This window comes from Dipodomys spectabilis, unplaced genomic scaffold, assembly GCF_019054845.1.
Source record: "Dipodomys spectabilis isolate Male_0828 unplaced genomic scaffold, ASM1905484v1 ptg000207l, whole genome shotgun sequence".
Classification (NCBI taxonomy): domain Eukaryota; kingdom Metazoa; phylum Chordata; class Mammalia; order Rodentia; family Heteromyidae; genus Dipodomys; species Dipodomys spectabilis.
The window spans coordinates 4,693,768-4,709,520 of record NW_024870884.1 but is presented as its reverse complement, the minus strand read 5'-3'; the positions used below and the strand labels follow the sequence as shown (position 1 = coordinate 4,709,520).

Genomic DNA, 15,753 nt, shown 5'->3' with positions numbered 1-15,753 from the left:
TTGGAGAAATGCTTTTCTATTACTTTCCTATTTTATGAAATCCACATACCTTCACTAACCATCATTTCCTGAAAGATTCTCCCGGGCTCAATCTTTATAGACTAGCATTGCCTTCCTGGTTGACTGGAGATTTCATAGACAACATGGGAAAAATCAGCCTATCTATCTTGGCCACAGCTAAGTATTGTTACGATTTAATTGTTAAGATTTAATTATGGTAGGAGCAAGTCTGAGAGGAATGGAGAGTCTAATTGTTGTTTTGGAGGAATATCAAAAGGAGAAGCGGCGCCAGGGCTTAAAGTAGTAGAGCACTAGCCTTGAGCAAAAGAGCTCAGGGACAAGGTTCAGACCTACAACTGACAAGAAAAAAAATATCACAAGGGCAAAAGCTGAGTGATAGACCTGAGAAGAAAATGCATACAGTCTCTTTCTACCAGAGCGTCCTCAGATAACATCAGGTGACTTGAGGGAAGGGGGCAACTGAGTCACATGTTTGTCTTTTTCTCTTTCTTTCCTTCTTTCTTTCTTCCTTCCTTCCTTCCTTCCTTCCTTCCTTCCTTTGTTTCTTTCTTTCTTTCTTTCCTTCTTTCTTTCTTTCTTCCTTCCTTCCTTCCTTCGTTTCTTTTTCTTCCTTCCTTCTTTCCTTCCTTTCTTCCTTCCTTCCTTCCTTCCTTCCTTCCTTCCTTCCTTCCTTCCTTCCTTCCTTCCTTCCTTCCTTTCTTCCTCCCTCCCTCCCTCCCTCCCTCCCTCCCTCCCTCTCTCTCTCTCTCTCTCTCTCTCTCTCTCTCTCTCTTTCTTTCTTTCTTTCTTTCTTTCTTTCTTGTTAGTTGTGGGGCTTGAACTCTGGGCCTAGGCACTGTCCCTGAGCTCTTCAGCTCTAGGCTAGCGCTCTACCACTTGAGCCACAGCGCCACTTCCAACTTTTTCTGTTTATGTGGTGCTGAGGAATTGAACCCAGGGCTTCATGCATGAGAGGCAAGCATTCTACCACTGAGCTACCTTCCCAGCCCTTTCTTTTTTTTAAATTGTCAGTTGGAGGACTTGAACACAGATCCTGGATGCTGTCCCTGAGCTCTTTTGCTCAAGGCTAGCACTTAATCACTTTGAGCCACAGCACCACTTTGGCTTTCTGGTGGTTAATTGTAGATAAGAGTCTCTCAGACTTTCCTGCCTGGGTTGGCTTTGAACTATGATCCTCAGATCTCAGCCTCCTGAGTAGCTAGGATTACAGGCATGAGCCACAGGAGCCCAGCCAGCATGTTTTCTTTTCAGTTCTTTTTCTCTGCATCTGTTAACATCTAAGAACCAGTTTTCACACACTTTTACCACTAGCTCAGATTCCTTTAGATCAGAGAGTGAGGGCCTCAGGTTGAATAGAGAAGAAAACAAGAAAATCATAAGAATATTTTGGTTTTACCATGCATGTAAAAGCACCTTCCCATTAAGATACTAAGATAAAATTATTTTTAGCTAAGTACTGGTTGCTCATGCCTGTAATCTTAGCTACTTAGGAGGCTGAGATACAGAGGACTGAGGTTTGAAGCCAGTCAGGACTTTGTCTCCAATTAACCAGCAAAATACCAGAATAGAGTTGTGGCTCAAATAGTAGAGCACCAGCCGAGCAAACAAGCTGAATCAGCAAGCTGAGTAAGTTCGAGGCCCTGAGTTCAAGCCCAGGTACCACAAACATTATATCTATCTATCTATATCTATATCTCTCTCTATATATCTATCCATATATAGAGAGAGTAGATTCATTTAAATTAAAACATTATGCAACCAATGATGACAAATCTGTGTAAATTGGGTTTGTAACATACAGTTAGAATCCCCTAAATCAGCCAGGTGTTAGTGGCTCTTGCTTGTAATAGGAGCTACTCAGGAGGCTAAGATCTGAGGATTCCAGTTCAAAGGCAGCTAGGACAGACCAATTTGGGAGACTCTTATCTCCAATTAAAAAAAGTGGAGCTGTAGATCAAGAGGTAGAGTACCAAGATGAAAAGCTCAGGGACAACATGCAGACTCTGAGTTCAAGTCCCAGTACTGGCACGCACACACACACACACACACACACACACACACACACACACACACAATTAAACCCCTTTTCCCTCAGTCTTTCTTTTTCATCCCCTCCCCCAGTTCTTCCTTCTTTCTCTATCCTCTTCCTTTCTCCATCATTCACCAACCATGTGTTCCAAGTGGATAATGTGCCTGAGAGAGGACAAGGCACTGTGAACCTAGAAATCCAGCAATTCTGACATCATCCCCTTCCTTCTCCTCCTCCTTGGACCTCTGGAGACCAGCTGTTACTGTCCAGTGAGAAAATTGATGTACATACCAGGGATAGTGTGGCCCAGGATGGCCATGGGAGAGGCAAGGAGAGGGATCAGGTTTTGACCTTGGGGATCTGTCCTATGAAATATAGCTTTGATTTATTCAGCAAACTCTATTGTGCCAGACTGTATTAGGCACTGGGGATTTTGACATGGAAAAGATAAAATGGAAGCATTAAGAATTACTATGTGAGGGGCTGGGAAGGTGGCTCAGTGGTAGAGTGCTTGCCTTGCATGCATGAGGCCCTGGGTTCGATTCCTCAGCACCACATAAGCAGGAAAAAAAAAAAAAAGAATTACTATGTGAAGGAAAGACAGACAAGGGAAGCATAGGGCAGATGTGTTCACCAGTCTGAATTTTTTAGTGTGTCTGCATTGTAACTTATATAAAGGGTGTGTAGAAGTGCCCATAATTTAAATATGAGTAGCACACTCATTGGAATACCAATGCTAAATGGCCTCAGATCCACGTGAGTTAGGTTTTTGTAATGTTTTTAGGGGTTATGAATTGCAGTCATTATAATTGCACGATGAGATGGTTAGAAGAACAAAGAAAAGGCAGTGATCCATATTTTAATATAAAAGGTTCAGGGAGGGATGGGTTTTCTGAGTGGGTTTGTGATGGATGAGTAGGAGTGAATCAGACATTTCCGATAGGGAGGCACAGGACTGGAGGGGAGATAGGGCTTTTCTTCTTAGAGAAATACCCTGTGGAAAGATGGTGGGTTTTGTGTTTAGGGAGAGCTGCAAGTAATTCAGAATGGTGGTGTGTGTGGAATGTCTGTGAGAGCTGGGGAGGGGATAACTCAGAAACTCCATACTGCTACAGAGATCCAGAGGACACAGGGATCCATGCTAAGTTAGCATTTTGTGGACATTACTGGGGGTTTGAACTCAGGGCCTTGCACTTGCAAGGTAAACACTTTATCCCTAGAGTCACATCCCTATCCCTTTTATTGCTTTATTTGTCAGATAAGGTCTTCTCTTCTGCTTTTTCTTGCCCACCTTCCCCCACCCCCAGGCTGACCTCTAACTATGATCATCCTACCTGTGCTTCCTGCATAGCTAGAATTACAGACAAGCACCATCATGCCAAGCTTGTTTGTTGAGATGGAAGTCTCACTAACTTTTTGCCTTTAACTTCATTCATCCCAATCTCTGCCTTCTGAGTTGCTGAAGTTACAGGCATGTGTTACCATGTCCAGCCTAATCTTACCAATGTTTCTTCGAAATGATGCAGACAGCAACCACACCACTGTCACAGTATATATTTAGAAAGTTTGTGATTTTAGGAAATTCACAGAATTTGAGGACAAAGCTGATATACTACATCTGACTAGGAAGCTATTGAAGTTGCCTAGATGACAGGTGATGAGACAAATGGAGGTTGGCATTGTTCGGCACAAAATCATTGCTTAAGTCATAGCAACTTGAGATTAAAGGCAGACATAGAGTAGGGCTAGCTAAAAAGAGATTTTAACAAATTGTCCTGTGAGGGAATAGAGAAAGCAAGCATCTGCATGTATTCCAGCCTAAGAGGGAACATTTGGAAGAATGATTTAGGATGTAGTATCTGATTGGGCTTGAAGCTAGGTGGACAGTTTCCTCATCTAGCTTTGGTTTAGTTTTGTATTTTTGAGCTTGAACTCAGAGCCTGCTTTGAGGCTGGTGCTCTGCCACTTGAGCAAGGCTTCTAGTTGGTTACATGGAGATGCAGTCTCACAGACTTTTCTGCCCAGGCTGGCATGGAGCTGTGGTCCTCTAGGTCTTAGCCTCTTGATTAGTGAGAAATACAGGCATGAGCCGCAGACACCCCAGTGTAGTTTCAGTTTTTAAATGTATGAAGCTGCTGCCAGATTCGTAGTTACTTCTTGCTGCCAGCCTTTCCAGTTGTGCTGTAGCTGCCTCTAGGGAGGAGAGGGTTCCTCTTGAAGCACAGGGCCAGGTAAACCGACAGGAATAGTTCTGCCGGAAAGCCATAGCTTTCTGGACCTTCTCCCAGGTGCTGCTTTGTGGGCCAACTTCTTATGGAGCTTTTCTACCTTCCTCCCTCTATTGTCTGCCTGATTGGCTGCTTGCCCCTCTGCTTTAAGGTGGATCTGCTGTACAGGTACCAGAGTTCTGGCTTATAAAATACCTGTGTGGGCAGGACTTAGCTAGTTAATGCTCTTCCCCAGCCAGTTCTCATCTACTTCATGTCTGTAACTTAGTGCTACCAAGTCCTATAAACACTGGGGTAGGTGAAGCACCAGGCTGGGCACAATGGAAGGTACAAGGAATTCCCTTAAAATCCAAAGCAGGTGATGGCCTTTTAAATAGTGCTAACTGCGGTTCTTAAACCTTTGGCAACATACAGAGGCTGCATGAGGTAGCACACAAAACTTCACATAAAATTTCAGAGCGATTATTGGACTTGCTAAATTGGGAAGTGGTTTATAAAACTCAATCAAGACTGTCTGAACTCTAGAGTCATTTGCTGCTGTATGAATTTGTGACCTGGGCCAAATGAATGTTGGGGAGACTCAAGTTTCCAGATTGGAGTCACTGGTGTGCAAGGATTTTGTGAAGATGAAATAAGTTAATTATACTGAGCATAGTGTCCAACACAGGTGAGGCCTCTTAAACAGTGTTTTGGAGGAAATGGGGTGGGCGTGAAGTCAGGGCACAGCTAGCTCACGGCAGTGTTCTTCTGATAAAAGAGCTATTCTGGTTCTTGGTTGCGTCTAGTTAGCATACTTACAAGCATCATCTTACCTTTAGATGCTTTGTTTTATCTCTCTCACCTGAGTGATTTACTCCTCTTAAGCAAGTATATATTTGCTTCTAGATCCTTGCTTGAAAGGGAAACTTTGGATCCCTACCAGGACTTGAAAACCAGCTTTAATTGCCATAAATAGAAAGTAACAATAACAATAAACAATGAAGCTAAACAATGAAAGAAAAAAAAGTTACGTCTCCTAGTTAAATATCAAATGCTTGCCTAGGGCTGGTCTCTGGATGATTTTTTTTTTTTTTTTTTTGTGGGGGGACGGGAAGTTTAGCTACTGTTTTGGAGAAAACTTTCTGATAGAAGAAGGAAAAGAATCAGATTGCTCACGGTGTGGTTTGCAGTCACTTAATGCCCTGGGCCAGGTTGACATAAAGGCACTAAGGCATCCCATGTGGCTACAGTCTTAGCTTTGGGAGACACTGGGTGTGCTCAGGCGCCCCTCCATTCCACCCAGCAGGATAATGGGGTTTGTGGGGCCCAACTGTCCCGCCAGCCAGCTTTGTGGAAAAGTGGCGCAAGCGCTGCAAACCCTTGTCACCTGAGCTCCTAGAAACAAGGACACTCAGAGGTCTGGCTCCCTGTTGCCCGGCTGGATCCGGCGCAGGGTCTGCCTCACACCTGGGCTGTTCCGGAGTGGAGGTTTATTTTTATGGCCTACGTGGCTGGAGCGATGGAGTGTCGCGTGCTCCGCGGCGGTGGTGAGGTTTTGGAAGGGGTCGGTGTGGACGTTGTTTCGAAGCTGTCTGTCTGTCTGGCACTGCTACAGCCGACTACTTAGTAAAAGAAGCAGAAACCTTTGCCCAACGAGTGTGTTTCCCTTCCACCCAAAGGAAAGATCAATGAATCCGAGCCGGGGCTTTGACGATGATCGTGGAATGCATTCAGCGGGAGGGGAGAGGAGGAAACCGGACTGGCCCCCGTGTGTGCGTGTGTGTGTGTGCGTGTGTGTGTGTGTGTGCGCGTGTGTGCGTGCGTGCCCGGAGTGCCCTCCGCTCTCCCCCGCCACCCCGAGGGCCCCCCTTCCACCCCGACTCTCGGTCCGGCGCGGAGCGGCCCGGGGCGCGCGCGGGTCCCCTCGGCCCCGCCGCCGCGCCCCTAACCTGAGCGGTTCCGCCCCTCGGGCGCACCGGTGGCGCGGGCACCTGGCGGGCGCCGCGGCCACGGCAGGGGGAGGAGACGCGGCGGCGGGGCGGGCGTCGCCGAGCCGCGCTCAGCGATCGGGAGCCGCGGCCGAACTTTTGCCCAAGAAGTCCGAACGCGCGTGGAGGGGGAGCGGGAGGAGCGGGACGGGGGCGGAGAACCGAGTTCCTGGAAGGAGCAGTCGCCGCCGCCGCGCCCGCACAACATGGCCTCCTCCTCCTCCACCTCCTGGTCTCCCGCGGGCGCCGAGGGCACCGCTCCCGCGCAGGTGAGCGCCGCGCCCCCCACCCCCACCTGTGGCTGCCTGCGGCCCGGGGACGTGGGGACTTGGGGCGCGCCGGCGACTCCTGGACAGGGTCCCGGGAGCCGGGGTGTGTGGGGGGGCACACGATCGCTACTCCTAGCCCTGTCCTCTGGGGGTGGGGGGGGGGGTGGGATCGGGTGGCGTAGCCAAAGCCGCGGCGCGGGCCCGATTCCTGCCGCTCTTGGGGAGGGGGTGGAGGAAGGCGGGCGGGGGGAGCGTCCCGCTGCCCCCAGGCCCCCTAAATTGAAGTTTCTGGCAAAGAGAGGTAGGCTCAAGACCTGCCTTAGAGCCCGGCATCCCGAAGAAATGGGGGTTGGCAACGGAGTGGCTTCAAAGTTGAGGACTTCTGCTTGGAAACATTTGTTGGGGGCGGGTGGCAGGGGAGATAATCGGGCACCAGACTTCAGCTCTGTGTCCCATCTTTGGGCTTCGGTGCTCTGGGGTCGCACCCCTCCACCCCTACCTCCGTGTCAGGCCGAGTCCCCGCGAAGGACACGCTTGGCGAGTGTGTGTGTGTGTGTGTGTGTGTGTGTGTGTGTGTGTGTGTCTGAGTGTGTCTGTCTGTCTGTCTTGTCTGTGTGTTGGAAATCCCCTGGTTCTGAAAGTTACCTTCAGTTGGACTTGCTTCTCTCTCACGCTTTCTTTTTTTGAAAGACAAGTCCAGGTTATTTGAGCTGGTGGAAAGGAGAAGTTTATCTGCTTTAAAGTCTAGAGTCTAAAAGGCCAGCGCAGTCAGGGCCAGAGGGATATCACCTGGCCGCTTGCGGTGGGTGGTTCGCCTTCTCCCCCCTTCTCCCCCCCTCCCCCCCCCCCCCCCCCCCCCGCGTCCCCTTCGAGATTCCTCTAAAGGCATGGAGTAAGACACACACACACACACACACACACACACACACACACACACACAAGCAAAATCCGAGTGCTTGATGAGCCAAATCACAGCTTCCAGATACATCACTTTCCGCCCCACAGCCCCGTGGAGGTTGCTACCTTTAAACCCCGAGGCGTTCTATGGCGATGTTGGAGCTGCTTTTATGTGTGCAACATAGGACAATCGGTTTACAACTCTGGCTTATGTTTACTTGTGCTTAAACTGCTTATGGAAAGGGGATCCAGGAAACAAGGCTTGTCCTGGGGAGGAGGGCTTGAGGCCTGGCTGGAGGGAGAGGAAGAGGGAGATGTCTCTTTTACCTACCTTTTGGAACCTTTTTCTTTCTTTTCGTCTTTCTTTTTATCCCCCCCCCCCCCGTTCTTCCTATCTTTCTTTCTTTCTCTCTCTCTTTCCCTTTCTTTCTCTTTTTCTCTCTTTCCGATCTGTGTGCTTGCACGATTTTGGGAAAAAGATTAATAGTATATTTCTTTGAGGTACGCGTTTGAGTAGCCTTGGAAACAATAGCTTACCTAGATTCTTTATGTCTTTCCTTTAGTCGTCATCTCTAAACATTGCTATAGAATCAAGAAGTGTTCCACCACAGCAGACTTAGGTTTGGTCAACTCAATTGGCTTTGATTGCTACCTTGATTCTAAGTTTTCATTTTACTTCTTGGAGAAGAGTGTGGCCTGTGTAATTTTGGAAGAGGTCACTTCCTCTTTAGACAGCATGAAGAGTCACCCCAGGACACGTCCAGCATTACATCAAACCTGTTCTAGGAGGAGATCATCTGGGCTAGGCTTTAGTGGGAAGACTGAGGGACTCCAATTGCTGCTTTAGCGATTTGGGGACATCTTTACAATCTGCTGACCTGGGCTCAAACCAGTGACTCCTTTAAAGGAAGCAAGTCTTCCATATTGCAAGTGAATGTAAAGGAAAAACCCACAGTTTGGAAACAAACACTGGCTGGAGACAAAGCTATCTGTGCAATCCCTAACCCAGCTGGTCCTGGAGGAGTAGTTTCTGCAGGGTTGAATGCGTGAGTGTAGTCTGGACTGTCGTGAGACTGTTCTTCTTCATGGTTCTCCTTGTTCTCTTTGTGAAGGCATAAATAAATATCTGTCTCAGAATCTGCACAGTGGTGCTTGTTAGGTTCCTTAGCAGGAATGTGCTTCACTGTTCTTCAGAAAACGTAAAGCCCAGGGGTGTGTTTTGGAATCCAAGGAAACACTGTGGATTCTGTGTTTGTTTGCATTTTTGTGGTGCTGGTGGTTATATTAGTACTTTTCTTTTCTTTTTCTTTTTCTTTTTTTCATTAGTTAATCCACCCACCTCTTACAGTGATAATGGATTCATAAGCCAAGTGAGTATATGTGATCTTAAAATAATATTTTGATGATAAAAAAGAATCTTTGCTCTGGACTGTCAGAGATTTCCCCCCACAGGTTGGTTATCTCCAATGAGTCACTTCTTTTCTTAAAGGTTATCTGGTGATAGTTGTTGTTTTTTAATGCTTAAAGTGTTTACATACATGTATTTGTTGGATGAGTTGTCATGATAGGAAATTCAGGTAACTCAAAGAGGAGGCTATGTGCAGTTCTAGCTTACAAAGGGTATTTGTATGTTTTTGAATAAATCAAGTGCTGAAACAGTAGTATGTTGTTTTAAAATTGATGATTACCAATTGGTGAAAATGCTTTTACCTGGGGATGATTCTGGAGAGTGAACACTTATCTCGTGTGTAGCCTTGTTATAACTTCTTCAGACTCTCATTAAGTTTATCCTTCTGTAAGGTTACTAATCCTTCTGTAAGGTTACTGATCAAGGTTACTAACGATCTAAACCAGGTCTGAGGTAACATTCCCTGTATATATATCCACCAAGCTGTTCAAATAATTCTACCCTTGATTCTTGCAAATTCCAATGCCAGCGAGACATTGAGTTAATCCTAAAGTAACTGGAATATAGGGAGGTATGGGAGTTTGAACTCAGCCCCCTGAGTTTGCTAGACAGACTTTATATCACTTGAGCAATGCCTGAAGCCTTATTAGTAATTTTTCATTTTCATGAAGTGTCAACATACAAAATTATCTTTACTATCTTAAATGACTTTCTAACTTTTAAAGGTTCTTGTGCTATTTGTTTTACTATTTTCTACCCCTAGAGCTAAGGATCAACTCTCCAATGTCTAATACAGGCTAAACATGCATTCTAACACTAAGCTTCACTCTAAGCCCTAAACACATTTGAATATTTGATGCACACCTGTTAGAGATAGAAAGGTCTACTAGAATTAAGTTCTGCAGCTATTTGAGGGCTAGCTATCTCTCTTCTGACTGGTCTCTAAATAATGTGTTTAGTATTTCCAAAATCTATAGTCAAGATTGAAGTACAGATGGACATTTGTCCCAGCATGCTAGAAAGTAAGCAAATCAGGTTTTTCAATAGATTTATCTATTCAAAATGATACATTTTTTTTCCAGGAATTAACGAGGTTTCTATTTGACCCTAAGCATGAGATCAATGGCACCAAAGTGGAACCTTTTTTTTTCTTTTTTTCTTTTTTTTGAGAATTTAAAGGAATGAGCCCTGAATTTCTCCTCTTGAGAAGATCCTGTGTAGATCAATTTCCACAAAGGATGGGCAAGGGCAAATCAATCCTATGAAAGTTGTGTGTTTTCAACTTCAAGTACATGGAAATTATTTTCTATGAACTTACTGTTTCTAGTATTAGATGGTATGTATTAATAACCAGAGGTAAAATGATACAGTGTTTGGTATAATAGCTCTAAAATATGAAATAAATTATTTTGGTATTTCTTTGATTAAAGATGCTAATGTCATTTTCAGATAATATTAAAGGAAAGCAAATACGGAAAAATTGACAGTTGCAGACATTTTAAACCTGACCTGGTAGGAGAAAGAGACAAACCAGAGACAATTTGAGTGCCAGTGTAGAATAAAGAATTGTGTGCTGCTGAACTGAAAAAAAACTGTTTCCTAAAGTGTTTTAAAGATAACTGCAGTGTGATTCATCAGTAACTATTTTGCCCATGTAGCATTTAGTTACAATTCTGCATTGTGCAGCTTCTGAGGGAAAATCCAAATTGAAGGTATGATGCTTGAGTTACTTTTTTCTATTTTTTCTTTCTTTCTTTCTGTCTGTCTGTGTGCATGCACGTATACACACACATACACACATATGCGCTAGTCCTGGGACTTGAATACAGGGACTGGACACTGTCCCTGACCTTCTATGCTCAAGGTCAGTGCTCTACCATTTGAGCCCAGCTCCATTTCAGACTTTTTTGGTAACTAATTGGAGAAAAGAGTCTCATGGACTTTCCTATCCCAACTGGCTTTGAACCCCAGTTCTCAGATCTCAGCCTCCTAAGTAGCTAGGACTACAGACGTGAGCCACCGACACCCAGTTCGAGTTTCTTTTTGACTATAAGCTTGAGATCAATGTTTGTATAAGTAAAAGACTTCTCTTTCATGATGGACTTCTATATTTTCCCCTGATGGTTCTTACAGAATCTGACAAAAAGCTCTGTGATTACATCTTTGCTCTTTAGAATCAGACATGGAGTTTGGCACATATTAAATCGGTAGTAGATGTTTATGGAATGAAGGATTGAAGAAATGACAAGAAAATCAGATTCAGGACTTCAGTTCAAGTCTTCAGTTACACTTTTTTTTTTTTTATTCCTATCATGTAAATGGCTCCTGGTTAGGTACAAAGTAAGTCTTGATTTTTACTCTGAATAAGTTCAGATTCCAACTGGATAGAGAGGATGTTTGTAATATAGTAATGAAAACATTACTACATTGGCTGATAATAATAGCCATGATTTTGCCTGCCTCTCCCAGTACATGCTGTATACTTACAGTAAACTATAGGCTAAGCATAATTACCCCCGCCTCGTATACATGAAGAAGCTGGGCTTCAGGAAGACAGTGCAAGTTGTGATTTGGCAAGGCTTCCAGATTGGAATACTTTTGGCTTGAATAGTCGATAGAGTGGTGCCAGTGAAATGGCTAGCTCGGTCATGGCAGCTTCACGGGAATAAGAAAAATTTGAATCAATTTGTTTATCCAAAATATATTTGACACCAGATAGGCTGGTCTCAAATTCACAATCATCCTCATGTTTCAGTCTCCTGATTGCAAGTTTTATTTGTATGTACGTCCGTATCAGGCCTCAGTGAACTTTCTTTTTTCCCTACCAGTTCTGGGGCTTGAACTCAGGGCCTGGGCACTGCCCCTGAGCTTCTTTTGTTCAACGCTGGCACTCTACCCTTGAGCCACAGTGCCACTTCCAGCTTTTTATGTTCATGTGGTACTGAGGAACTGAACCCATGGCTTCATGCATGTGAAGCAAGCACGCTACCACTAAGCTATATTTCCAGCCCTCAGTGAACTTTTAAGTAGAAAAAGGACTCTTCCAGTGGCAGCTGTTTGGGAAAGCAATCTGGCATTGTTTAGGTAATAAACCACTACTCTGTCATTCAGCAGTTTCTATTTCTACAGCAAGTCACAAGAATGTATTCCTTAGGTTCCCAAGAGAATGTCTAAGGCTATTCCTTGCTATGTTGTTAGTGATGGGATCGGGGATGGAAAGTAAGTGATTGAACACCTTTGGGAGAGAAAGAGCATAGACAGGCACACTTCATGAAGTTGTCTACAGCAGCAGCTATGGTTCAAGTGTGGATTTGAAAAACAACCGAGTATGAAATATGTAAATAACAAATTGTTTATTTGAGTTAAAACTTCTTAAACCTAGCTGGGCTGGGTGGCATTCACTGATAGTCCCAGCTACTTGGGAAACTGAGGTAGGAGGAGCCATTGAGTCCCAAACTTCAAGACCAGCCTGTGCCCATTTTGTCCTTTGGATAATAGAGATTATAATAATAATCAGTCTTTACAAAAGTAGTATGTATAATGTTAAGTATATAGTTGTAAACTGATACTCAAAATATCTTTTTCATTCTTCATAGATTTAGAAAGTGCTTAATATCCTATTGTATACAGAACTAGTTGTTTTGTATAGGTCATTCTTTTTTCTTTTTTTCTACTATCTTTAGTTGTACAGAGGAGTTGCCATTTAATAAAGTAGTTTATAAATATATAAAGGCTCTACGTGGATGAATATTTTGGAGTGACAGACACATCTTCTTTTATAGTTTGCCAAATTAACTGTAAAGTATAATACATCACCTATTTTTGGAGATGATGGGGCTTAAAAACAATGCAAAGTTATGTTTATAATTTATAATTTATTAGCTATTCTATTCTTGTTCTGCTTGTTAGAAGTTTAGGATGGGGGGACAGAGCTTCTGGAGGTCTTGTGGGAGAATCCATTTATGTTTTCTCAAGTTATGCCTTGGTCAGTCATCATATTGAATAGATTGCTTCCATTTACATTCCCTTTCTACCATTTGAAATTTGAAAGGATAGTTGTGAAAAGATTAAAATATATAGTACATTTTTTAAAGAAAAAAGCTATCCTTGTACTTTTAAAAAACCAATCAGAATGATTAAAAATTCAATTCAAAATGAAAGTACTCATCTAGTATACTTGTAGAGACGCTGCTACTATTTGGTACGCAAATGCTGCTATGACAAGAGGGTCACCAATTATTTTAATGATAGGTAAGAGAAGCTGGAGCAAAATTGATTACATCCTTAGTGATCCCAGGATCTGCCTGTCTTTGAGGGGTATGTAGACCAGAGTTTCAGGTTCGACTGTAAAATGCAGAAGAAGGCCTAGTTTGGGGGTACAAGTCTTGTCCACTCTTATGTCCAATGAAATGTGTACTGCTGTGTTTTGTCTATGTCAACAATTGAAATAGCAAGGCAAGGATAATGATCTAGCAGAAGAAATACAAATTTAGAGGATATGCAAGTGGTGAAAATATGAGTCATAATGGAATTGTGCAATTTAATTTCCTCATGTACAAAATGAGTAACAATAATGCCTGCTTCATCTCAGAATATAAGGATCACGTTTTATGATTTTTTAGTGTCATATGATATATCAGTATGTATGTGTTTTAATTCATTCTTGGAAATGCACTGCTTTTTACAGTACATGAAACTAAGTATGATGAATAAGACCAAATAATGTCTTAACTGATGATTATATCCTTTAAAAATTGACTTAAGAGATTTGGATTTTTAAACATCTCATTGAGATTTTGTTAAATTTTCTCTTTTTCTCTACTTCCTTCTTCCTTCCCTCCCTCCTTCCTTCCTTCATTCTCTTCCCCTTCTCTCTCCTTCCCTCCTCCTCCTTTCCTTTTTCTTCCTTCCCCCTTCCCTCCTTTCCTCCTTCCCTCCCTCCCTTCCCTTCCCTTCCTTCCTTCCTTCCTTGCTTCCTTCCTTCCTTCCTTCCATCTTTCCACCTTTCTTTCTTTTTCCTTCAGTTGGTCATGGGGCTTGAACTCTGGGCCCGAGCACTGTTCTCGAACTCTTCAGCTCAAGGCAAGTGCTATACCACTTGAGCCACAGCACTACTTTGGTTTTCTGGTGGTTTATTGGAGATAAGAATCTCACAGACTTTCCTGTCCGGGCTGGCTTTGAACCTTGATCCTCAGACATCAGCCTCCTGAGTAGCTAGGATTACAGGTGTGAGCCACTGGCATCCAGCTTTTCCATCTTTCTTAGTATAGAACCTTCCCTGATGGTGCTATAATACCATGTCAATGTACGGTATGGAGGGAGCAATCTCCTGTATCACACCCTGTTCCAAAAATCCATTTAACATAATTTTATGTCCTAAGATCAAGGATATTACATTTCTAGGAATAAATATTATACTTTTTCTTAGCCAAAATGCTGAGAAATAATAGGCTTAATGTTTAATTTCTTTTTTTCTGATGGTGGAGATCTTAGATATACTAGACAAGTGTTCTAACAATAAGCTACATTGCTAGCCCATAATTTTAATATTATTAAACATTAAGTATGTGAGGAAATGACTTTCTTAGCCTTGTAAGCCTAACAGAGCAGTCACATATGCAATAATTAGCATCTCTTTTCATTTCCATTCGTTATTAAGTAGAGATCTTCTTAAGGTTTCTATTGAGTCAGCCTGCCTGCCTGCCTGCCTGCCTTCCTTCCTTCCTTCCTTCCTTCCTGCCTGCCTGCCTGCCTGCCTGCCTTCCTTCCTTCCTTCCTTCCTTCCTTCCTTCCTTCCTTCCTTCCTTCCTTCCTTCCTTCCTTCCTTCCTTCCTTCCTTCCTTCCTCCCTCCCTCCCTCCCTCCCTCCCTCCCTCCCTTCCTTCCTTTCTTCTTTTCTTTTCTTTCTTAATATGTATGACTGATGAGCCTAAAGTTCTTGAGGTATGTGAAAAAATCTGAGTAATGAGCTATTCTCTGAGTTGAAATAGTTATACTAAGTCTGTTATTCAAAATGTATATGCTCTTGATAGAATTACTATTATGGCATTTCTTCCTGATACAATTTCCCTCTGCATAAAGATTCTCCATGCTCTAAGCGCTAACATGGTTTATTAGTCAAAGTTAGTACATACATAGTGCTTTGCAGAACCTCTCAGTGACTGGGTTTAAGTTGTGAGTTTGCCCAGAAGTTGAAGATTCTGGAGGTATGAGTAAATACCTAGTGCTTATTTATGTGGGTTCTTGAAGAACCTTTTTATCTGTCAGTGAACACTGTGTACCCAAGTTAGAAATCTGAGTCATTAATGAGACCCTTCTCCTTTTTCATCTAATGAGGTACAATTCCTTCCCATTCTAGTCCACAAATGTCTTTTCAATCCAGCCTTTCTTTCCAATTCTCTGTCATTGCTTTAGTTCTGGACTTTTTCATCTGTCCTCTGAACTATTAAACTAGTTGCCCAAATTATCTCCTTGCTTCCATAGTAAGATCTTTCAGTAGACCTCTGGTCTTGTGTTTCATTTTCTACAAAACAAAGATAGGATGTCATTTCTTGGTTAAAACTCATTAAAAAATAGGATAAAGTCCAAACTTATTAGGGTTGTGCAGAAAATCTTTTGCCATCTTAAACTAATACAGCTCACCATTTTCCCTTTGTTTATATAAAATAACTGACCTCTATGCTACACTTTTCTAACTGTGTGCCTTTGCATTCTTCCGTGTGATTTTATTTTTCAATTTTTCGCATTTAGGTTTAGGGCTAAGGTTACAGTCAGGTTCAGGGCTTGGTCAGAACTAGGGAAAAGGCTGAAGTTAGAGCCAGAGTCGACATTATGACTAGAGTTAGGATTACGGCTAGTGTTAAGAACAGCAGATTTATGCTTTGGGCCTGGTTTTAGGATTAGAAATGAGGTTAAGATAAAGCTAAGGCTAACTT

At 43.2% G+C, this 15,753-nt stretch overlaps 1 non-coding gene across 1 annotated transcript; it reads right to left on the bottom strand.

Moving 5' to 3' along the window:
- Positions 1 to 14,083: 14,083 nt before the first annotated feature.
- On the bottom strand, positions 14,084 to 14,267 carry LOC122122393. Its single transcript, XR_006150154.1, has one exon. It is a non-coding gene; the product is annotated as a U2 spliceosomal RNA (small nuclear RNA).
- Between the last annotated feature and the right edge of the window lie 1,486 nt (positions 14,268 to 15,753).